This window comes from Camelus dromedarius, chromosome 13 (genome assembly GCF_036321535.1).
Source record: "Camelus dromedarius isolate mCamDro1 chromosome 13, mCamDro1.pat, whole genome shotgun sequence".
Lineage (NCBI taxonomy): Eukaryota > Metazoa > Chordata > Mammalia > Artiodactyla > Camelidae > Camelus > Camelus dromedarius.
Window position 1 is genome coordinate 49,631,618 of NC_087448.1, and position 21,658 is coordinate 49,653,275.

Consider the following 21,658-nt stretch of genomic DNA (forward strand, 5'->3'; position numbering starts at 1 on the left):
AAACAGCCAATTTGCTTGACCAAGTCATCCATATGGGCATTGCTAGGCTCCTGTAACTCCAGCCAGACAAGGAGGAATGAACAAGCCTGGGCAGTGAACAGACAACCAGTTTATAAGGAGCATCAAAATCCCCAATGAAATGCAACTAGATCCAGAAGATTATAGTTCACAGAATTTCTCTTTAAGAGGTCCTGCATGTGCTTGGCATATTGGGATGGGAGGAAGGGAGTCCTGGGATGGGACTGGAGGAGATAAGCTGCTAAACTGCCTTCTAGGGAGTGGTTCTGCATTAATTGTGCTGCTTTCTGTTGGCTGAGTGGGGCAGGCAAGTTTGGGGAGATCTGAATGGCTGGTAGGAGGAGAGAGAGGGTAATCGCCCTTTCCTGCCCTTTCCTCACTGCCATCCTTCCAAATAAATGTGACATGAATATTTAAAAGATATAGGCTGAGGGGGACTTTAATCTTGTTTGTAATGGTTTATTTCTTTTATTTAAATGGGTCTACAATGAATATGATAAAAGATTAACATTTGTCAACTCTGGTTGGTGAGGCACATGCACGTTTATTTATTTTTTTCCAGCTACAACCAAAGAGTATGGCTTTGAAGAATCACTCTGTTTAGTAGACTGTCCAGGGCTTTCGTGTGTCTTTATCCCACAACATTACCACTGTGCCACCTTCCCCTAACCCCTGCCTCTTACCCACAGCTGAATACTGCTCTGAGCAGGATAAAGATCAAGGTAAGAGTGGTGACTATAGTCACAGACCTAAAGATATGATGGTATGGATTCCCTGGTCAGAGAGAAGCATATGAGGGTCTGGGATGCTCAGATAATGCCTCTAGTAGCCCTTCTGTCCTCCAGGGACCACCTCAGAGTCAGCAACATCACTCACGGCCAGCTGTACAGAGGTGTAAGGACCACTTACAGAGCAGTGTTCACACTACAGTGGGCTTGGGACCAGGCTGGGATCTATGGGGGCACTAAGAACTCTGACAATATAGGATTGGCCATCCTCCGAGACAGGATATAGATGCCTCTTTATGAATGTTGGCTTTGTGATATTCATACCCAGTCTAGTATGATCACACCCCTGCCAGTAGACATGATCTCATTTTATTTTGATAAGCCCTATCCTTTCAAGCACAAAACATGTAGGGAAGAGACCCAAAAGGGGAGAATTTAGACTATGGCCTTTTGGTTGATCAGAGCAGGGACTGGGTCTTACCCTACTGTGTCTGAACATAAAGGATTCTGGATGAACTTGAGATGACTCATGAGGTAGAGCGTTAAAATAGTGGTTATAAAGTATGGTCATTGGACCCCTGGGGATCCCCTAGAATCTTTTGGAAGGTCCACAAGAGAAAAATGGTTTTCATAATGATACTGAGGTGTCATTTGCCTTTTTTGCTGTGTTGACACTTGCTCTGATAACGCAAAAGAAAATGTGGGTGAAACCATGGTGCCCTAGCATAAATCAAGGCAGGGGTACCAAACTAGTAATCACTATATTCCTTGTGCTTGCAGAAAGGATGTCCTCAAGAATGACCTTCATAAAGCAACACTACCATAATTATTAGTTTTATTAAATCTCAGCCGTCAAGTATATATCTTTTTAATATCCTATGTGACAAAATGGGAGGTACACACAGAACACCTTTGCTGCAGACAGAAATACAATGGTTTGTCTCACGGTAGTTGTGAGCTGGACTAGCTCCTTTTCCATGCAACACCATTTCAGGTGGAAGGAATCACTGGAAAACAAACTGTGGTTATTCGGGCTTGGGTATGGACAGTGTGAGTCTATCACTTTGAGAGAAAAAATTGATAGTGCTTGTTCTAATAATAAGATGTAAACTTTCAAGGGAAAAGCAGAATTTTGGAAAACCTGTGAGCTTAACGGGTCTCCAATACTTAGAAACTTTTTAAATGAGGTTAGTGGTGATATTAACAAATGTGAACATTTCAAAATTTAGATAATCTACATAACTCAATGAATCAATATTTTCCAGGTGATCAATGCATGATGTTAAAAAGTCATGCATGGGTAAATTATTCATTTAACATGCAAAACAAACCAATGAATTTCAGTGTAACAGGTGAAAAATTTATTGATATGGTTTCAGACTCCATATTGCAAGAAGCCTTTAAGAAACTACCACTTGTAGAAATTTGGTATAGCATCACAGAGGACTACAATTATATGAAAAGGCCAGTAAAATACTCTTTCCTTTTCCAACTGCATACCTGCGTGATGCCAGATTTTCTTCATATACTTCAACCAAAATAATACTTTGCAGCAGCATGAATACAGAAGCCATTATGAGAATTTAATTATCTTCTTTTAAGCCAGCTATTAAAGACATTAGCAGAAATGCAAAACAATATCACTTTTTCATAATTTTTTAAAAATATATTTTTATAATAATTACATTATTTTGTTAATATGTATTTGGTTTATTATTGTTACTTTATATTGATTAATTAACATTTTAAGACCTCTCATGTTTAATTTGTCACACAGTAAATTCATATAGATATAACCTACATTTTTAAAAGTTCTTTGGTGTTCTCAGTAAATTTTAAGAGTGCAAAGAGGTCTTGAGACCAAAAACTTTGAGAACCACTGGATTAAGGGCATGAAGTGAAAATTGAATAAATATATATAAAGTGCCTGGTTTATAAAAAGTGCTCAATTATGGTATTAATCACCTGCACATATTTACTGTATACAGACACTTTTATGTTTGTTTAATCTTCACACACCTCTGTGAGATAAGTACCACTACTATCTTTTTACAAATGAGGAAAATGAGGCACAGAGAGGTTAAGTAATCTGCCTAACATGAAACAGTAAATGGGAGTAGAGCTGGGATTTGAACCCAGATAGTTTGACTCCAGAATCTGGCCTCTTAAACCCTATGTTATACTGTCAGTGCGTGATGGTGTTGATGATGGTAATTGTTGTAAATTAGAGTCTATAGTTTCAGGTTACTAACTATAATTGTTTTCCCCAAGCCTGGTGTAAGGTCTTATTTAATGACCCAGATTAGTCTCAAATGTGCTGTGGGATATTAGGGGATGGAATAAAGAGTATTAATGGTGAGAACAGTGCCCCCTCCCATCTTGTGGTACAAGCAGTACAAATTCACAAAGCTCAGAAGAATCAACCGAAAAGTCCAGCTGTCCCTCCTTATGTAGAGATTTCCCCCTCTGTCGTCAATCTCAAGGATCATATTGCATTTGTTAAGTAAAATGTCGCTTTCCCTACACATGGACCCAAGCCCTCAAAGAAATGACAATCTAATTGAAGGGGATAAAACAAATATATGAAATAACAGCGAGAACAGATGACAGCAGCTAATTAAGTGCTAAATTAACATGAAACCAGATTGAACCTTTTTCAAAAAGCTTCTCTTTGATGATTCAGAAAATACTTAAGGGTCTCCAGTGCCTCTGGGTCATAATTAAGGACAGTAATTATTATTGTACTCCTGATGTCACGGAACTCTGTGGAAGTCTTTCACATCTCAATTTGGCAAGCTTTTTTCCTCCACTACTGATCCTGGCTTTGATGCTCAGTCCCCACACTCACCATAAAGCGCTTTTTTCAGGATGTTTTGCTATGTTGCCATCAGCCACCAGCCCTGCATTCAGGGAAGCTTTTTCTTCGCATCTTTGGAATATTGTTGAGGACCGTTGTTACAACCCACAGAGCTCTTTTTGCAGGTGATGCCTGTCAGGTACTGGAACCAACAATGATTGGACTTCTCTGGGCTACTGGGCTATTTTTCTTTCATGCACATCATGGATTTTGTGTCTGACCAGTTCTCCTTTCTGTTTTCACATATAGGCCTATAGATGTTTAGAGGCAAGTTTGTGGCTAGCCTGTTGCTGGTGGTCTTCTTGGCATATGTTTCTGCTTTGACCTCACTCTCAGCTCCCTTTTAAGTTATTTGCTTTCTTCTTTTGTTCCTCATTGTAATTTTGCTGGCTTATATTTCAGTTATCTTTGAAAACTCTTCTAAATCCTTTGCTGGAATAAGGTGAGTTGTAAGGAAACTTTCTGTTTTGCCACCGACTAGCAATATGGCCTGATCAAGACCTTCAGCTCTGGGCTTCTATCCATAAAATGCTCGCCTCCAAGGTGCCTTCCACATCCATTTATGATTCTTAGTAGCAGATAACGGAGAATTAGGGAAAATAAGATGTTTCAGGGTGAGGCTTACAAACTGAAATGTGCCCTAAGGAAGTATTTGCTGGGGTACTTCTAAGCCATTATCAATGCAACAGACATCTGGAAAGTGGCGCAGAGTGCAAAGTGGAAACATTACGGTCCCAGTACTTCTCTCTCATTCTTACCTGGGCTAAGGACATTTTCACGATTTCTTGAGCATCTACGTTGTTCAAGGCAGGATGCTAGGCACAGGAATGGGGGACAAAATAGGTAAGATCTGCTCCCTGCTTTTGAGAAGCTTGGCAAGTGAGGAAGACAAACTCTCAGGAAGAGAACACAAGGGAGGGAGGGTTGAGAAAGGAAAGAAGTACCAAGTGAGGGCTGCTTAAAGGGCCAGATCTCCTTTAAAATCTCTGGAGCTAAAGCACAGCCAGCCCTGACCAGAGGAGCAGTGCTGAGGGCCGGGGGGGGCCCCTCCCTGGCTGCCCAGTGGCAGCAGCAGACCAGAAGCCCCTGAGGGGGAAGAGGAAGTTCACTGGGCTGCAGGTGTCAGGGCTCCGTTCATGCGAATCCATAAAAATAATAACTTCACACGCGAGTTAACTTATCTTTCCAGGCTCTGCCAAGTTTACGTGCCAGATGGTACTTGCCTCCCACATCTGATTTACTGTAGGGCAGACCAGCTGTGCCTCAGCCCAGGGCAGGCCCACATCTGGCAGCCAGTTGGTTAAATTCCCTCCATATGACACTCATGCCCTCATATCATATTCCCCAGAGCAATTCTCTTCCTATCTGTCGCGGTTTTTTTATGTTTTTCTCTTCTTGGCTTATTTCTAGGGCTATGTTGAATATCTGTCAGCAACAGATCTGCATAAGCACCTTTATGTGGAGGAAAGGATGTTCCTGTGACATATAAATAATACTACTACCATTTCTGTAGTAAAAATACTCATGGATAAAGCAAAGAGCAGACACAGTTGAGTTCCTATCCAAGAGCCATCCCTCTCTTTTCCCTGTGTTTGGAGGAGCCCAGTTTTATTTGGGGAGGCACGTTGTTCCGGGAAAGACCCCAGCCCCCAGCTTCAAAGGATGTGAACTGATTGCTTCAAGGTGACCCCATTTCCTCTTTCTAGTAAGTGGATTGGGAATGTGAGGGTGAACTGGGAGTAGCTAATGATACATAAGTGAAAGTCTACTAGGGGGTTTCTGGAAATAATTTTACTCCCTCTCCAAAAGGGTGGGGGGAGGGAGGGTATAGCTCAGTGGTAGAGCACATGCTTAGCATGCACAGAGTCCTGGGTTCAATCCCCAGGACCGCCATTAAAATAAATAAATAAATAAATAAATAAATAAATAAATAAATAAATAAATAAATAAATAAATAAAATAAACCTAATTACCTCTTGCCAAATTAATTAATTAAGTAAGTAAATAAAATAAAATAAAATAGAGAGAGATACCAAGATTAAATAAAAAACATATGTGGAAAAAAAAAAACCATATGTGCGCACAGAGACTTGTACCTGGGTGTTCACAGGAACTTTATCCATAAAAGCCAAAAACTTGAAACAACCCAAATGTCAACCAGGAGGTGAATGGATAAACAGATTGTGGTATATTCAGACAATGGAATATTACTCATCAACAAAAAGGAGTGAACTATTGATACCAGCAACAACATGGATGAATCTCAAAATCCTTATACAGAACCAAGAATCCATACTGTGTATTTCACTTCCATGAAAATCTAGAAAAGATTGTTCAATCTATAGTGATAGAAAGCAGAGAATAGATGCTAGGGGTTGGTGGGGGGATTGACTTGGAAGAAACTCAAAGGAACTTTTCAAGGTGATGAAAATGTTTTGCATCTTGATTGTGGTGATGGTTATACAGATGTACATATTGGCCAAAACTCATCTGACCATACACTCAGAACAGGTGCAATTTATAGCATCAAATTATATCTCAATAAACTTGAAATTAAAAAAAAGAAGTGCTCACTTGGGCAGCACATATACTAATATTAGAGCAATGCAGAGAAGATTAACGTGGCCCCTGCCCAAGGATGACATACAAATTCATTAAGTGTTTTACATTTTGATGCAACATCAACTTCTCTATATAGTTACGTTTTAGAAATTTACTAAAACCTTTTAAAACCTGTTTTATTTCTCGATGTGTGACATAAATAAATTTAATTCAAATGTCCAAAAAAAAATGAAGTAATGAGAAAGCCTATACCTGTCTTCTTCCATGAACATTGTCATGTAGAAATGTATGCTTGGAGCTACAAAAAGGCAACCATTTTCCAATCACAGGACGCTAAACCCACAGTTCCCAAACTGTGTGCTGAGGCACCCTGGAGTGCTACAGTGAACTCACAGAGCACTCACTTGGGGTAAACTTCTTGAAACAGAAGCTTTCAAGGGAAACTTTTACAAACAATGCTACCCAACATCTATCTACTGTTGTGGGAACAGCTAGAGCATGATAGTTCATGGTTTTAATATTAGATTACAATAGATTTTTTTATGACATCATATCTATGAAGCTAGGTTTTTGGCAGTTGCTATGACTTAAAAAAAAAAACACTGTGTGAAAATCAAGATGCAATAGGGATTGAGGGTAATGGTAAAATCTGAGAGGTTTTCAGTGCCCATCAGGGGCACACACCCAATTAATAAGTAGTTGTAGCTATTTGCCAATGAAATCATTTTTTTTTCAATGTATTGTATTTTTTTTTCCAAATCACTACTAAGTTGTTAGGACATAAAGACTTATTAAATTATTTGGACTTAACTATCCAATAAACAGAAATCTGAGGTATTTCTTTTGGCCTAGTGGCATCGTGAAAAAATTTTTGAAACACTAAGGGTACCATGAACTGAGTAAGTTTGGAAACATCTGCAATAAACTTGAGAACAAAAAGCCAACAAGCTTAGGAATGGCTGAGCAGAGAGAGAGCGAGCTGATGCCCTTGGTGATGTCACTGACCTGCTGCCCATATCGAGTCTGGAAAACCTACCTTCAGACTTTTTAAGCAGGTGAGATATTTAAATGTCTTTATTGTCTAAGCCATTCTTGCAAGGAAAAAAAAATCAAACAAAAAAGAGAAAGAATAATCTACATACTCCAGATGCTGACTCTCCTTAGAAGTAAGGCACTCTCCTTTGAGTTCCGTTTCTCTGCATTTATATGCAAATAGTTGTAGGTGGTGTGAGTGTTTGTAATTTAAACGTAGCAGTTTTATAACTTGATTTTTTTCCACTTATGCTCCCTTTGAGAACAAGGACTGACTGAAGGGAGCAGACAGGCCTACAAAAGGGCAGGTCAGCGCACAGTAGCCACAATAAAAACATTTTCAAAATTTTTAAACAATTTTGCTCTCTTTTTCTGCTCTCATTTTTGCTCTCTTATGTCTTAGAGAATTTTGAAACTCTTGCTATATATTGCATTGTGTGACTATACTCTTCCACTATTGATGGATATTCAGAGGGTATCCAATTTTTAAGATAAGCATCACTTCAGTAAATACCCTCATAAATGTCTCTCGTACAACCTACTGGTATTTCTGTAGCATGGACGCCACAGAGTGATAATTCAAAAGATGTATTCAAAAAAATTGAAAACTACCAATAGGCTGTATCAATTCATTCTCCCACCGACGTGAAAATACTGGTTTCCCACACCCTCATTAGAGAGGACGACATGGTGGTTGACCTCTCAGGTGATAAGGATAAACCCTAGCGAGCCCCTTCCAGAAATGGGTTTAGGAATGGGCATGGGACCCAGTTCTGGACTAATAAAACCCAAAGAGGAATTTGCCTGAGGAAACTTCTGGAAAGATTTCTTCGATCCTAAAAAAGTCACAAGAAAATTTAGATTCCCTCTTCCTTTGGAACTTACCAGGACTGGACGTGGTACCTGGAACTGCCTCAACCTTTTTGCCACCATAGAAGAACAACCCTAGGAAAAGTTTGGCAGAACAAAAAGAAAGAACCTGGGTTCCTGGTGCAGTTACAAACCACTGAAGTTACCATACCTGGAGCTGGCTGTACTTCTGGAGTCTGGGCTATGTCAGATAACAAATTCACTAACACCTCAAAGCTGTCTGTTACGTTTTTGTGTTACTTGCAGCCAAAAGCTTCTATGTGCCATTCATTAGTCTATGTGAATGGTTTCCTTTTTAAAAAACTTTTGCCAATCTTATGGGTAAAAATTGACTTCACATCTTATTTTAATTTGTATTTTCTTTTTATTGATAATGTTGAGTATTTTTCACATGCATAGTGACTTTTTATAGTTCTTCTATTGTGAATTGCCTATTCATATCCCTTCTCCATTTTTCTATTGCATTTTCTGTTGATTTATGAGTTAAGTATTAGGTACATTAATCTTTTGTGTATTTATATCTTGCAAACATTTCATTCCTTAGAGAAGCATTTTATTTTAATGCTTCAAATCCACCAGTGTTTCAGTGCTTATTCAAATCCACCAGTGTTTTCTTTTCTGATTTGTTGGTCTGTGTCTTTTATAAGTTGGCCTTCTCCATTTCAACATAACAAAGAAATTCTTTTCTTTCAGTATTTTATATTTAGATTTTATGATTAGCCTTTTAATACACCACTAATTTACTTCTGTGATGGTGTAAGACTGAAATCTAACTTTATTTTCCAAAAGGAACAGGTAATTTTCACAACACTTTTTGAACATCATTTCCACCCCCACTAACTGAAATATTATCTTTATCATAAACTAAAGTCCCATAAATTGATTCATCTGTTCCCAGATCCCATATTCTGTATTACTAATGTATTTGTCAGTTTTTGCACCAAAATCACACTGTTTTAAATACTGAACTTTGAGAGCATGTTTTCACATCTAGTAGGGCAACTTGTATCCTTTTCATTTTCTAATTGGATGTTATTGCTAGTATATAAAAATGCTATTAATTTGAGCAGGTTAATTCTGTATCTGGTCAAAATTGTATCTGTATTGTTACTGGCTTACCGACTTCCCTTATCGGTTCAGTTGCTTTGCTTGTGCTTCTTAGCTAGGTCATATAAAATATCGCTCTCAATTCACTTTAATTCATTTGGCCTTGAGGTTTTTTTTACCTGATACTAATGTTACCATACTTCCCTGTGAGTCGGCCTTTTCCTGGGAAGTACTTTCCTATCCCTTTATTTTCATCCATAGTGTGTGTGGATTGCTGGTTCGATTTAGATCTAGTTTTTAAACAGGATTTTAAAAACAAATCTTAGACTAGGGATCCATTCATTCATTCAACAAATATTTATTGAGGGACTCAGCAGTGAACCAAACCAGCAATGAGCCCTGACCTCACGGTGTTTACGTTGCAGCCTTTAACCTACTCACACACGCATTGTGGTTTCTCTTCTTTTTGGATTTAGTCCTGTCAGCCTGTTTTACGTGCTCTCTTTCCATGTGTTTTGTTAATTTTTCCCCCACACTTGCCTTTTATCAGATTGGGATTTTTTTTTCCTTTTTAGTGATCTAGAAATTACACATTTCTTTCTTTTTTTTTTTCTATGTCTGTGAATCTGTCTCTGTTTTGTAAAAGAAGGAAGGAAGGAAGGGAGGAAAGAAAGAGAAAGAGAGAGAGAGAGAGAGAAAAGGGAGGGAAGGAAGGGAGTTGTTCTTACTGGGAGAAAGGAAAAGAAAAAGCAAATAAGAAAGGTGAAACCATTCCTACCATTGTCCATAGGTAGATAAAGTTTCCTTTCTCTCTGGAAGCTTTTCAGATTTTCTTTTATCCTCGGAATCTGTTCATTTCACCAGGATTTTCAGGTGTGTATTCTTTTTTTACGCTAGTTCTACTGGATTTCAGAGGTTCCTTTAAAAAAGATGAGTTGTTTGTTTTCAGATAAAAAGCTCACTAGGACCTTGGCTGAAGTCACCCCCCCCTATTTAAAGATGCAGGTGAAAAGTCACGAATGACACGTGTAATGACTTTCTATGTCCTTTTTTTTTTTTTTTCAATCGGGTATGTCTGTGTTATTTACGTTCTAATTTAAGAGATAGATACATTTTTTAATAAAAATAGATATTTATTGTTGGAGTTTGGGGAAATCTAAATAAGGAGATCATCCACAATTCTATTACTAGATATTATTGCTTTTAATGTTTTGTGTGCAAAAAATAGATGATTCTTGTGTCTCTGTAGCCCAAAAAAATAGATCCTCCATCATTTCCTGCTTTCCTATGTCTCTGCTCTCTGACTCTAGAATTCCTGATCCAGTTGGTGTCTGGGGAATTCCTGGACGGATCCTTTTTGTTCCTTAACTTCTCCCTGTATTTCCATCTCTGTGTGTCTTTGTTTGAAATTCTGATAGGCTTCCTGAGCCTTATCTTCACTAATTTGGCCTGTTCTATTGCTCAGTCCCTTCACTAAATTTTCCATTTCACATTAAAAAAAAATTTTTTTTATTGAGACACAGTTGATTTTCTATTTCATATTTTTAACTTTCTAGAATTATTTCTTGCTCTCTGGGTCTGGTTTTCCAAAGCAGCCTATTTTTGCTAATGTTTGAGTGCACTTCCCTCACAGTTTTTTTAAATGTCTCCTCTGTTTCCTGAATTGTCCCTTTTGCCTCCAAGATCAGCAGCTCTTGTTAATCTTCGTACTTTTCTTTCATGCTGTTGGTTTTCCTCAAATACCTAATATGGGCCAGTTGCCCCATCACACTTTGATTGCGAGTAGTTGGCAAGTTTCTTCTATAACAGTGTTTGGTTTCCCCAAAAGGTCTTTCCTCCAAAAGGGTTCTTTGTGAAGAGGACACCCCAAAGGGTACCCCAGCAAGGAAGCTTGGGTGTGGGGCAGCAGGCAGGGTGGGGACCCCTCCCCAACTGCCAAAGTGAAGAGGACTTTACTCTCCCAATGAAGAACTTCAGTGTTTGCCTCCTGGGAAGTTTATCTTTCCTTCTTCTCTCTGCTTTGTATTTCATGGATTCTGGACCTCCCTTGAGATCACCTTGGCTATTTTACTCCCAGAGCGTCCAATCATTTTCCTCCCCTGTGTTTTCTTCTTCTTTTCTTTTAAATGGTGGTACTGGAGATTGAACCCAGGACCTCCTACATGCTAAGCACACATTCTACCACTGAGCTATACCCCCAGCCACCACTGCCCTCTTCTCCTGGCGTTTCTTAGCGAACCTTGCTGTTTGGCAAGAGGTTAGTGAGAATTGTAACTAGCCCTTCTAGAGTGAAGGCAGTTCTCAATTCATTTTCTAACAGTAGCGCCAGGACCCTCTCCCTGCTCATTGTATTTGTTGAAGCTGAGCTCAGAATTTCCCACATTCTACTCTTATTCAACAGTCGTTTTCTACGAGGTGGGTTTGGACTATGGTTTTGAGGAATTTCTCTCAGTTTCTGGTGTTCATCTCCTTTCACTGGATTGAGGGAATTGGAGAGAAAGAAAAGTAGCCTCCTGTATTCTGACCCACACCTACGTGCATTCCAGAGGATTCATTGCATGATTCTTTTATGTCCTGAACTCCCCAAGGAGCTCTGAAAAGGAGCCAGTTTGCTAGAATTTGATTTGTATACACAGGAGATGTGAACAAACTTTTTTTTTTATTGCTTTTAATATGTAGTGAATACCAAATGCTATACTAGTCACTTTAGATACATTTCCTCACTTAATATAATTCTTACTAAAAAAAATCTATGTGAGCCAGAGATGAAGGCTGAGGTGAGGACTATGAAAAAACCAATGATACACAGAGCAATTGTGTAACTTGGCCACAAGTTAGACAACTAGTAAGTCACAAAGACAAGCCCCAAACCCAGCTCTCCCCAATCTCAAGACCCAAGAATACCAAATGCTATATGTACTATCTCCATGCAAATGGCCATATTATTATATGGTAATGTAATTCCACCACCTGGACTGTTGAACTCAATGAATTACTCATTGAATTAAGTGTGCTAACATATATCTGCTACAGTATAATTTAACTTTTTCTGAGAGATTTTACTAAAGTCTACAAAAGAAGACCTTCCAATTCTCAATTATCTGACATGTAGGAAAAGCTGGAACATGCAGAGTGTTGGGAACTGAAAGCAAATTAAGTTCTTTGCCTCCTCAGGGATTTCGCATCTTTGCGTGAATGCTGTCCTCTCCCTGCTTAAAATATTTTTTAGTGCATACTTCCCACTTCCTTGTTCATGATTGGTTGCTTCCAGCTCCACTAAGAAGTCAAGTCAACTCCCAGGAACAGTCCTCCTACAACTGCATCTGAGACACAGCCCTTCCTCCCAGCCCTGCATTTCTAACCCAGCACTCTCTTTCCTCTCTTACACAACTTGTAATTATTTTGTTTACTTGTTTTAGTTTTTTGTTTTGTATGTGTGTGTGGTTTTTTTCTTAATCTGTCTTTCCCATGAAATTGTAGGCTCTAGGAGAGAAACCTACATTTCTTACATCAGCCCCTAAGTGTTAAACTATTAGTTAAACCATCGTTGTTATTAAGAAGTGAAAGAATTCTTCCTGAGCCAAAAGGCAGTGCTATGGTTAAGGTTAGGAAAAGAAGGGAGATGTAAAAGCAAAGAACCTGGAAAATAGGAAAAATCATTTCATAAATGATCAAGAGTTAATGTCCTACCAGAGATGCCCATTTCTCTACCCTCTGGATATACTCTTCCAGAGACTTTGCCTCCCCAGCCCCCTCCAAGACCCCAGGCAAAGACGAGTAGTTGAAAAGTGGTCACCTGATCCAACCATACTGATTGGACTAATTGGGTCAAATGACCATCTTTAGGCCAAGCTATTGGTCAATTACAGTAATTTATTTTGGGAATTTGGCATTGGGACCTTAGGATTCTTGATAGATCAGGGAAGAGGCAGATATGATTGGCATACATGTGAGCTAAGAAAACCAGTCAGCAGAGAAGAGAAAAGTGAATCAGGTGGACAAAGGGATTCAGAGAGGCCCCACAGGGTGGCTGACAGGGCTCCCAGTGACTTCAGTTCCTGGACTCAGCCCCCTTGGGAGCCCCACTGCTGTCTCTGCTCCGGGACTCAGTGAGACAAATTTTCCTTTTTGCCTAAGCCAGCTTGAGCAAATTGCCACCAAATGGTTCCTAATGAAGACAAATGTAAAGTCATTGTTATTCCTCACCTCCTTCGTGTGTATGTGTGTGTGTGTGTGTGTGTGTGTGTGTGTGTGTGTATGTATTGAGGGAAGAGCCATTTAACCTCATCCCAAAGGCCTCCCTTTTTGCCATATGGACAAGATAAAAATCCTTCTTACAGTCAGGCTCTGTCTTCCACACAAGCAACATAAACTATAGGTAGGATTTCTGAGACACCTCGAAGGTCCTTTGCCCTCCCCCAGACTCCTCCCACTACTAAAACTGCACCATTGGGGTGGAGCGGAGGGTATAGCTCAGTGGTAGAGCACATGCTTAGCATGCATGAGATCCTGGATTCAATCCCCAGTACCTCCATTTAAAAAATAATAAAAAATTAATCAATTAAACCTAATTACCTCCCCCCAAATTTTTTTTATTAAAAAAAATGCATCGTTGCAGATAATTCTCAGACGTAAGCCTTGTCTCCCCCAAAAACTGCAGCGCATCCACAATACAGCAGATTCCTTATAAGTAGAGTCTGGCCCTGTTCTCATTTCCGTCTTCACTGTGTGTAGGATTACATGGGAGTAGCACCTGGCACAATTCCTGTGGGAATAAATGAATCCAGTGGGAAAACGTGGGCAGGAGGGGTAGCGCTCAGGGGTTTTCGGCTTCGGCACTTTGAGCTGGGTTACTTCCAATCATTGGTGAGCTGTCAGATGACAGTTACAAAGAATTGAAAAATCCTGAACTACATGGCAGGCTCCACATCCATCTGTGCAGTTTCCATTACTTTTACAAGCATTAATGCCACCTGGCCAGATGCGTTTAAACAAAGAGGAGCAGAAAGGTTTACATGTTCCAGGGGGACTGGTGGGCAGAGAGGGGGAATAAAGGAAAAAGAGAACTGCCAGGCAGAAAGGTGGAGCTGTCTGGATCTTCCCCTCCTGCTTTCTCTCTTCCCACCCTTGTTCTATTTCGTAAGTTTTATTGCCACCCTGACATTATCTAAATTATGATTTGAAATGCACTCAAGCAGGCTAACTTGTGGTTGCATTTGTAAAATCTGAAAAAGCAAATTTAATTTCTTCCTACAGAGAAAAACTGCAGTGTTATAAATACAACTAAGGGACTGTTCGTGCGCACCCAGTGACTGGAATGAGCAGATGCGTGGTTTTCATATCTATTTTCATAAGCCTGGAGGTTAGCCTCCCAACGGTACCCAGCAGGATTCCATCCCATCTTCTCAAAGTGCTTCCATAATGAGCTGCCATCATCCGTGCAAACAGCCCTGTGAGAAGGGGCAAGTCGTAGTGGTTCCGTTTACAAATGAGAAGAGCGAGGTCTGGGGAAAGGAGATGATGAGTTTTCCCAACTGCACAGCAAACCCATGGCAGGCAGGGCTCAGAGCTCTGAGCTCCCTACACTCCATCCCCAGAGCCAGGTTCCTACTTGAAAGGAAACTCCCTCAGGCAATTAATCTTTGATTCTAACAGGGCTGTAAGGTAGAACGGATGTAGAAATTCCAAAAAATGAGATAGACTTAAAGCAGATGCTATACAACAAGTGCACATACACAAGTTTAAAATTTCTTTTTGCATGGTTCCTGGACAAAGGTTTTAAGAAAAACCATGGCAGTCTCAGAAAGAGTGCTCTTGCTAATCAACATGGGTGGAGCATTATTCCACATGGATGTGAAGCCCAAGGAGTATTTCTGTATGCTATTCTTGGTCTAGCACAGGGTATGAATCTAATTGGAACTGTTTTGATCCACATCTAGAAGTTTCCAATGAATAAGCCATTGCCTAATTGGCCCCCTGAGTTAGCAAATGGTTGCTATTTTGATGACTGAGTTTTCTTTCGGTAACAACTTTTTACTCCATCCAGTTCAACATACATTTATGGGCAAAGAAGAGTGCTGGCTTTGGGTCAAGGCTTGCAAGGAGAGAGGGGTTTGAGGAAGAAAAATAAATAGTATGCAGTCTGTTGCCTCCAGGACCACAGAGCCCATTTGTATAAATAACTAACTTAATTATAAGGCAAATGGAATTAGAGGCCATAGAAGAAGCAAAGGTACCAGAAGGCAGAGGAAGAAACAATGGCTGTTAGAACAGGAGGGTAAGGAGCAGGGGAGGCAAATTCTAAGGCATCATAAAGGCAGCATCTGAACTGAGGGGACAGAACAGCAAAGATGGAGATGGAAGCAGAAGGACAAAGAGTAGGTAAATCAGAAGGTGGGTTGGGATAAAGTTGTAAATGGGCTTGAATTTACTTCTGCAGGCAGTGGGGAGCCCCAAGCGTTTTTAAGTAAGGAGTCAAGAACTTCCCTGCCAGCCTTAAACAATTGGGTTACTTCTTTTTTTTTTTTTTTACATAATCATATACATATATTTTATTTTAATAAAACTACCATCGTATCATTATATCTATATTTTTAAAAATTTTCTAGCAGTTGCTTTTACTTTATTTTTTAACACTTTTATTGTGGTATGGTTCCTCTATAATCAACTACACACATTTCAGATGCTACGATTTGATGAATTTTGATAGCTGTATACTGGGTTACTTCTAATGAAGAAAAAACTGTCTTATTTGGGGGCCTCTTTGTTACAGCATCTTAGCCTTCCTCTAGCTAATAAAAATGCCCTCATTTTACAAATGAGGAAACTGGAGATTTGAGAAAACAAGCATCATGTTACCAATCTGTGGCAGAACCAGGACTAGACCAGAAAATTTAAGCCAGAATATTTCACTGCTTCAAAACATGTGCTGATGATGATGGTGAACATAATTATTGTGATGGTGTCAGCGGTGATGATGGCGGTGGTGGTTGTGGTGATGGAGATTCTTTGTTTTTGACAAGCTGGTCTTAAGAAGATTTGTTTTGTATCTTCTATTCTTTACATTTTTCTATTTTTTAATGCAAAGTGACACAACAGATGATCCACATAACCAGTTAGTCAATTATCCATGGGTGATTCCTTCCTCGAAACTAAATTAGCAAAGTTGTTTCTCAGACTAACACTATCCTACAGCATCATCTAAAAGTAACCTCAGGAAGACAGAACAATTTATTATAAATCACGAATGTCTGTGGGGTTTAAAGATGCAACCTGTTCATCTGGGGAATGGCTCTTGCTGTCCGAGTTTGTCATGCTCCGTGTACGTGGCGTGACTCAGGTTGCTGGAGCCCAAGTTTAATTAACATGCTTATTCCGTGGTGGAACTTCCATTCTAACAAATTAAATGTTTAAACAGCCAGTGCAAACATTTAGATCTGAGTCAAAATTGTTTGCAGTCTGCCAGTTTAGGCATTTAATTTATTATAATCCTTTCTATAATACATGCCTTGAAAGTCATTTTTTTGCACCGCAAAATATCATTAGAATTTCAACTGATGCTACTGAATCTCAGACTATCGGAATGTGATGTGAGAACTAATTGGGATTGTAATCAAGGGCAATCAATGAAATAATAAACGAAGCTTCATCTGTCCTGACTTCCCCAATTGACCAGGTGATAAGGATGACAGATGCCAACTCTGGGCCAGACTTTTGCCCCATAAATCTCTGCTCCTGTAGAGAGAAGCAACAAGAGGCAGAGTTTCTTGCAAGATCTTGTAAGTCTCTCAAATATTTCATTTTGAGAGCCCTTTCCTAGAGCTTGACCTCTTCCTCCCCTGCAGATATTTTTTCAGAATATCGGATTTTGCTAGCTTTCAAAAACTTCCCCTTTCCTGGAGCTAAAGAGAGTGAAAATGCACTGGAGAGAAAAATGCTAACAAAGCTCCACTGAAGCAATGCTGACTGCACTGATAAAGACCTCAAGCAAGGTACCAAAGAAGCAAGACAGATGGCTACTCCAGAGCAATGACCCTCTGTGGCTCCAGGTGACCACAAGGTGGCAGTGAAGGTCTTCTTCGCCCTGCCCATTGGCACCGCCCCCGCAACCCCTGACCCCCACTACCCTGCCTCCTCCCCATGGTCTCCCAGGGAAACAGATATGTGCATCCAACTCGAAAGCCCTGAAACTTTTACATTTGTAATAAAGATACTTTTATGGTTTTGTTGTGAATAACATGGAAACTGGAAAATGGTTGGAAATTCCCTCAATAGCTCTTGTTTGAAGAAAATGGAAGTGTTGTGTTGGAACTAAGAGGAAAGTATCAAAGGGTAACAAAGGCTTGTCAGGCAAACTCATTAAATCCAAGCTTCTGCATCTACCAGGTGAGGGGGTTGGCTCCTCTAGTGCCTGAAGTTTCTTCCAGTGATCCTTCCAGATCCTTCCAGGAGTGTAGAATGGGCCAAACTCATGGAGTGAGGGAGAGGATGGATGCCACGAGACAGCCAACAATCACTGCTGTGTGCTTATCAAGGTCACCAGAAACCGAAAACCTGAATTTGTTTCCTCTCTGGCTCCTTCAGCCCTCCATTTCTTGCTGGGAAATCTTTCAAGTTCTTCCACAAAACATCCCAGATTGTTTAGACCTGGAGACTGAATCATCTAGAATCAAGCTCAGATTTCATAATAAGGCTCTATCTCCCCCAGAATTGGCTCGTGAAAGAAGGGTGGAAACAGTTGAATTCAGCCCATTTGTTATTTCTAAAAACAATCAATTCAGATCAGTCCAGCTTTGTTTATTTTTCCCAATAGTTTGGGCTGTTTAGACACACAAGAGTGTTTTCTCTCAGAGAATCTCCAGGAATTACCCATCCAAAAGGCTCTATAAAATGAGGACAGACGTCTGCCCCTTTTCACAGGTTTACTGTTAAAACGCTGGGAGGGTTAACTGAGAAATAAGACAAAAATCCTTTCTCATTAAACATTTATGCTGAGGCATTTCAATGTCTAAGGGTTATAATTAAATGAGGCATCAGCTTTTTAAAACCACTTTTAAAAAATTAGTCATCATTATAATTAGCATTAAATAAGTCCCTACTATGTGCCAGGTACTGTGCTAATTACGTTATGTGCATTGCCTCATCAATTCCCATTACAACCTTGCAAAGAAGAAACTGACACTTCCCCCCATATTATAGATGCAGAAACTGAGGTTTAGGGAGATGACGTGACCTGCCCAAGGTCATGGATGTGTATCTGAGTTCAAAGTCCCTGAGCAATATATCCATTCCCAATTCTGTTTTCAGTTTTCTCATAATCCTCAGGGGTGAGCCCTCTTTTCTCCTGGGGCCTGGGGGAGTAAATGCATTAAATATTTATAAAATGAGACCAACTCATTAAACTTTGAAGTGGGAAGCCTGGACTTCCTGTGGTGGAAAGGATACAAAGGGTCACTTATGGTAGCTCTCGGCCTCAGTGCCATTACGTGAGGTGGCTGCTGGTTTTGCTTCAAATTTGCCACTGAAGAAAATTCCACACTCTTGGAGTTCAGGAATCTACCTAGTCTTAGTCCATCCGGGCTGTTATAACCAAGTTCCATGCTTACTAACAACAAACATTTATTTCTCACAATTCTGGAAGTTGGGAAGTCCAAGATCATGGTGCCAGCAGATTTGGTGTCTGGTGAAGTCCCTTTTCCAGTTGTGACTGCTGACTTCTCACTGTGTCCTCCTCACATGGCAGAAAGTGGGAGAGAGATCTCTGGGGTCTCTTTAATAAGGGCACTAATCCCACTCGTGAGGGCTCCACCCTTATGACCTAATCATTTCCCAGGGGCCCCACCTCCAAGTACCATCACATTGGGCATTAGGATTTCAACATATGAATTTGGGGGGAGACACAAACATTCAAACCCAAAGCACACCTCAGTGGCCTTGGCTGCCATTTAAGTTCCTTTCTTCTTGTCTTAATATTCAATGGACACAGAGAACCACCAACTCTCTCTGATAATGAGCTTGAGGACTACCAAGAAAACACACAATTCCTGAGCCAGATATGATGTCAAGAGATCTCCAGTTCTGTCTTCTGGTTCCAGATAGAGATTGTCTAACTGGAAACAAACTTAGAAATCACAACATACTGACAATAACTGCTAGCTTTTCTGAACGCCTACTAGGGGGCAAAGAACTTTACCTGTATTAACTCATTATACAGAGGAAGAAACTGAGGTGTAGAGAAGTGACTTTCCTAAAGCCACACAAACAGAGAGTGGTGAAGTTGGACTCTGAATCCGCTGTGCTCTGGACTTAATTTGTTAAATCTGTGTCCCTTTTCCCTGGGCTGGGCTGATGCGAGGGAGACAGGAAGGCAGCTGCAAGAGTAGAATTGTAGACAAAACACTGAAATGAGAGACGGCACAGGTCCTGGGAAAACTGGCTGTTTCCTTGTCTGGACCTCAATTTCCTCATCCTCACAATTCCCTAAGGACCCTTTTGGGGGGGGTGGGTGATTAGGTTTTTTAATTAATTAATTAATTAATTTTTAATGGAAGTACTGGGAATTGAACCCAGGACCTTGTCCATGCTAAGCATGCGCTCCATCACTGAGCTACACCCTCCCCCACCAAGGACCCTTTTCTAACTCTGAAATTCCAGGATTTGGGTCCAAGGAGGATAGCTGAGTTGAAAAATGAGACAGGAAAGTAATAAGTTGGGATGCCAAGGGAGCAGCTGGGGGCCATGGCTTTTCTGTTCCTCCTGCAGGGACTCTGTACCAGCCGGGAACTTTTCCTTCCGTTCTCTATATTATGCATTCAACATTAGACCTCTGTTTTATCTTCAGCATGTTAGTATTACACATTTATATTTTGCCAGTTATCTCTTCTATTAACCCGGGCACTCTGCAAAATGACTTGTCATTAATAACGTGAACTGGTCTTTTCAGTTTAGACAGAAAGTAAGATATGGAATTGAAGGAACCGTGTTATCTAATGCATTTTCAAAGAGATTTGTTTGGAGAGAGCGCTTGTTAGAAATACCTAAGCAAAAAGCATCAAATACTTGACAAAGTATCTATTAGAAATATCGCTTAGAACACTTTTTGGGCTTAAAGTCCACCAGCGTGCAGTGCTTCAAATTTTCTGACAGAATTTTAGTAGCAACCATATTAGAATCTTATAACCATAAATGCCAATGCCCAAATCACAAATGGCATCTCTATTGGATGTGGATTTGAGGGTATATTTGTTTAGGGAGGTAATTTTGGCCTTACTGTTTAGTTTGCTTGCTTACTTTTATGAAGTCAGGCACAGAATTTTGGAACTGGGCAGGACCAGCTAGATTACCCTTGTCTGTAGAAAGGAATCTGGCCCTGGGTACAGGAATGTCCCCGGTCACACAACACAATGCAAAGCCAGGACTCAGAGCAGCTGCTTGACTCCTGGTCCCTCACTTTCTCCATCCTGCCAACTGTCATGTTGCACAAAAGGACAGAACCAGAAAAAAAGGAGCATCAGAGGACAATGTCATTAGTTGTCATCTCTGAGCGAAGAGACAGAGGTTCTAAGGTTCTACCATGCTTGTCGGAGCCCCAGAAAAGGGTAAGTAGATTTGATATAGGGAAGCTCTGCAGACCAGGGGCTGCAGCTGGGGAGGGCTGAGCTGTACCTGACACCCCTTGGGCAGAGACCAAGTCTGGTGACCCACTTGGGAGAGAGATTTATACGAAACACATGTCTTATTGCAAAGCTCTCAGGCCCTGGACTGGCAATGCCGTGGGACAAGAATGGGGTGTGGGGTCCCGGGAGCCTCATGTATGAACCCCAGCTCTGCCTCTCACTGCCTGTGACCGTGGGCCATCATTTCGTCTCTCTGAGCCTCAGTGCCCCCATCTGCTAAGTAAGCCATCTTTGTGTGCTGTACAAGCCTGTGAATGTGTACATTTTAGTACGTGGCTTACATTTGTACGTTTTTATCATGCAGTCAGCAACTGGCCAACCAACCGTGACTTGCCTTCTTTCCAAGGACACGAGCCGCAAATTCTGACTCACAGAAAGAAGGCTGGCCTTGGATTCCTACAAGCAGAAGTGGCCACAAATTAGACAGTGTTGGCCTGGAACCCCAGCCTAAGCTTTCCAACTCACCAACCAGCTGCTCTGCCTATGTTTGTTCACGTTAATTCAAACACCTTCCAAGCCAGGGGGAAACACTGCTGCTACTGTAAGCGGAGCCCAAGACTGGCAGAAAGAACGCATTAAACAGCCCTGACTAGTGACTACGCTCTGCTCTGCGTGTGAGGGGTGAGTCTGCAGAACCAGCTGTCCCCCGCGGATGGAATGGAGCCATGCCGCTGGGCTTGGGGGCAGACAGAAGATGGCTGGCTGCTCTTCCTGAAAGTGTAGCCCTCCAAGACCCTGCTGAAAGGTCAGATTTCCAGAAAGAACCCAAAAGAGAGCCAAGACCTTTTGGGGGACACATCCTCTGTCACTGTGACTGGGTAATGTATCACCTACGGGAACCAAGAGACCTCAGCTGCAGAGCAATGAGG

General features: G+C 40.8%; 1 non-coding gene across 1 annotated transcript; it reads left to right on the plus strand.

The window, feature by feature from the left end:
* Window positions 1-6,169: 6,169 nt before the first annotated feature.
* LOC116157306 (U6 spliceosomal RNA) lies at window positions 6,170-6,276 on the plus strand. Its single transcript, XR_004141335.1, has one exon. It is a non-coding gene; the product is annotated as a U6 spliceosomal RNA (small nuclear RNA).
* Window positions 6,277-21,658: the final 15,382 nt, after the last annotated feature.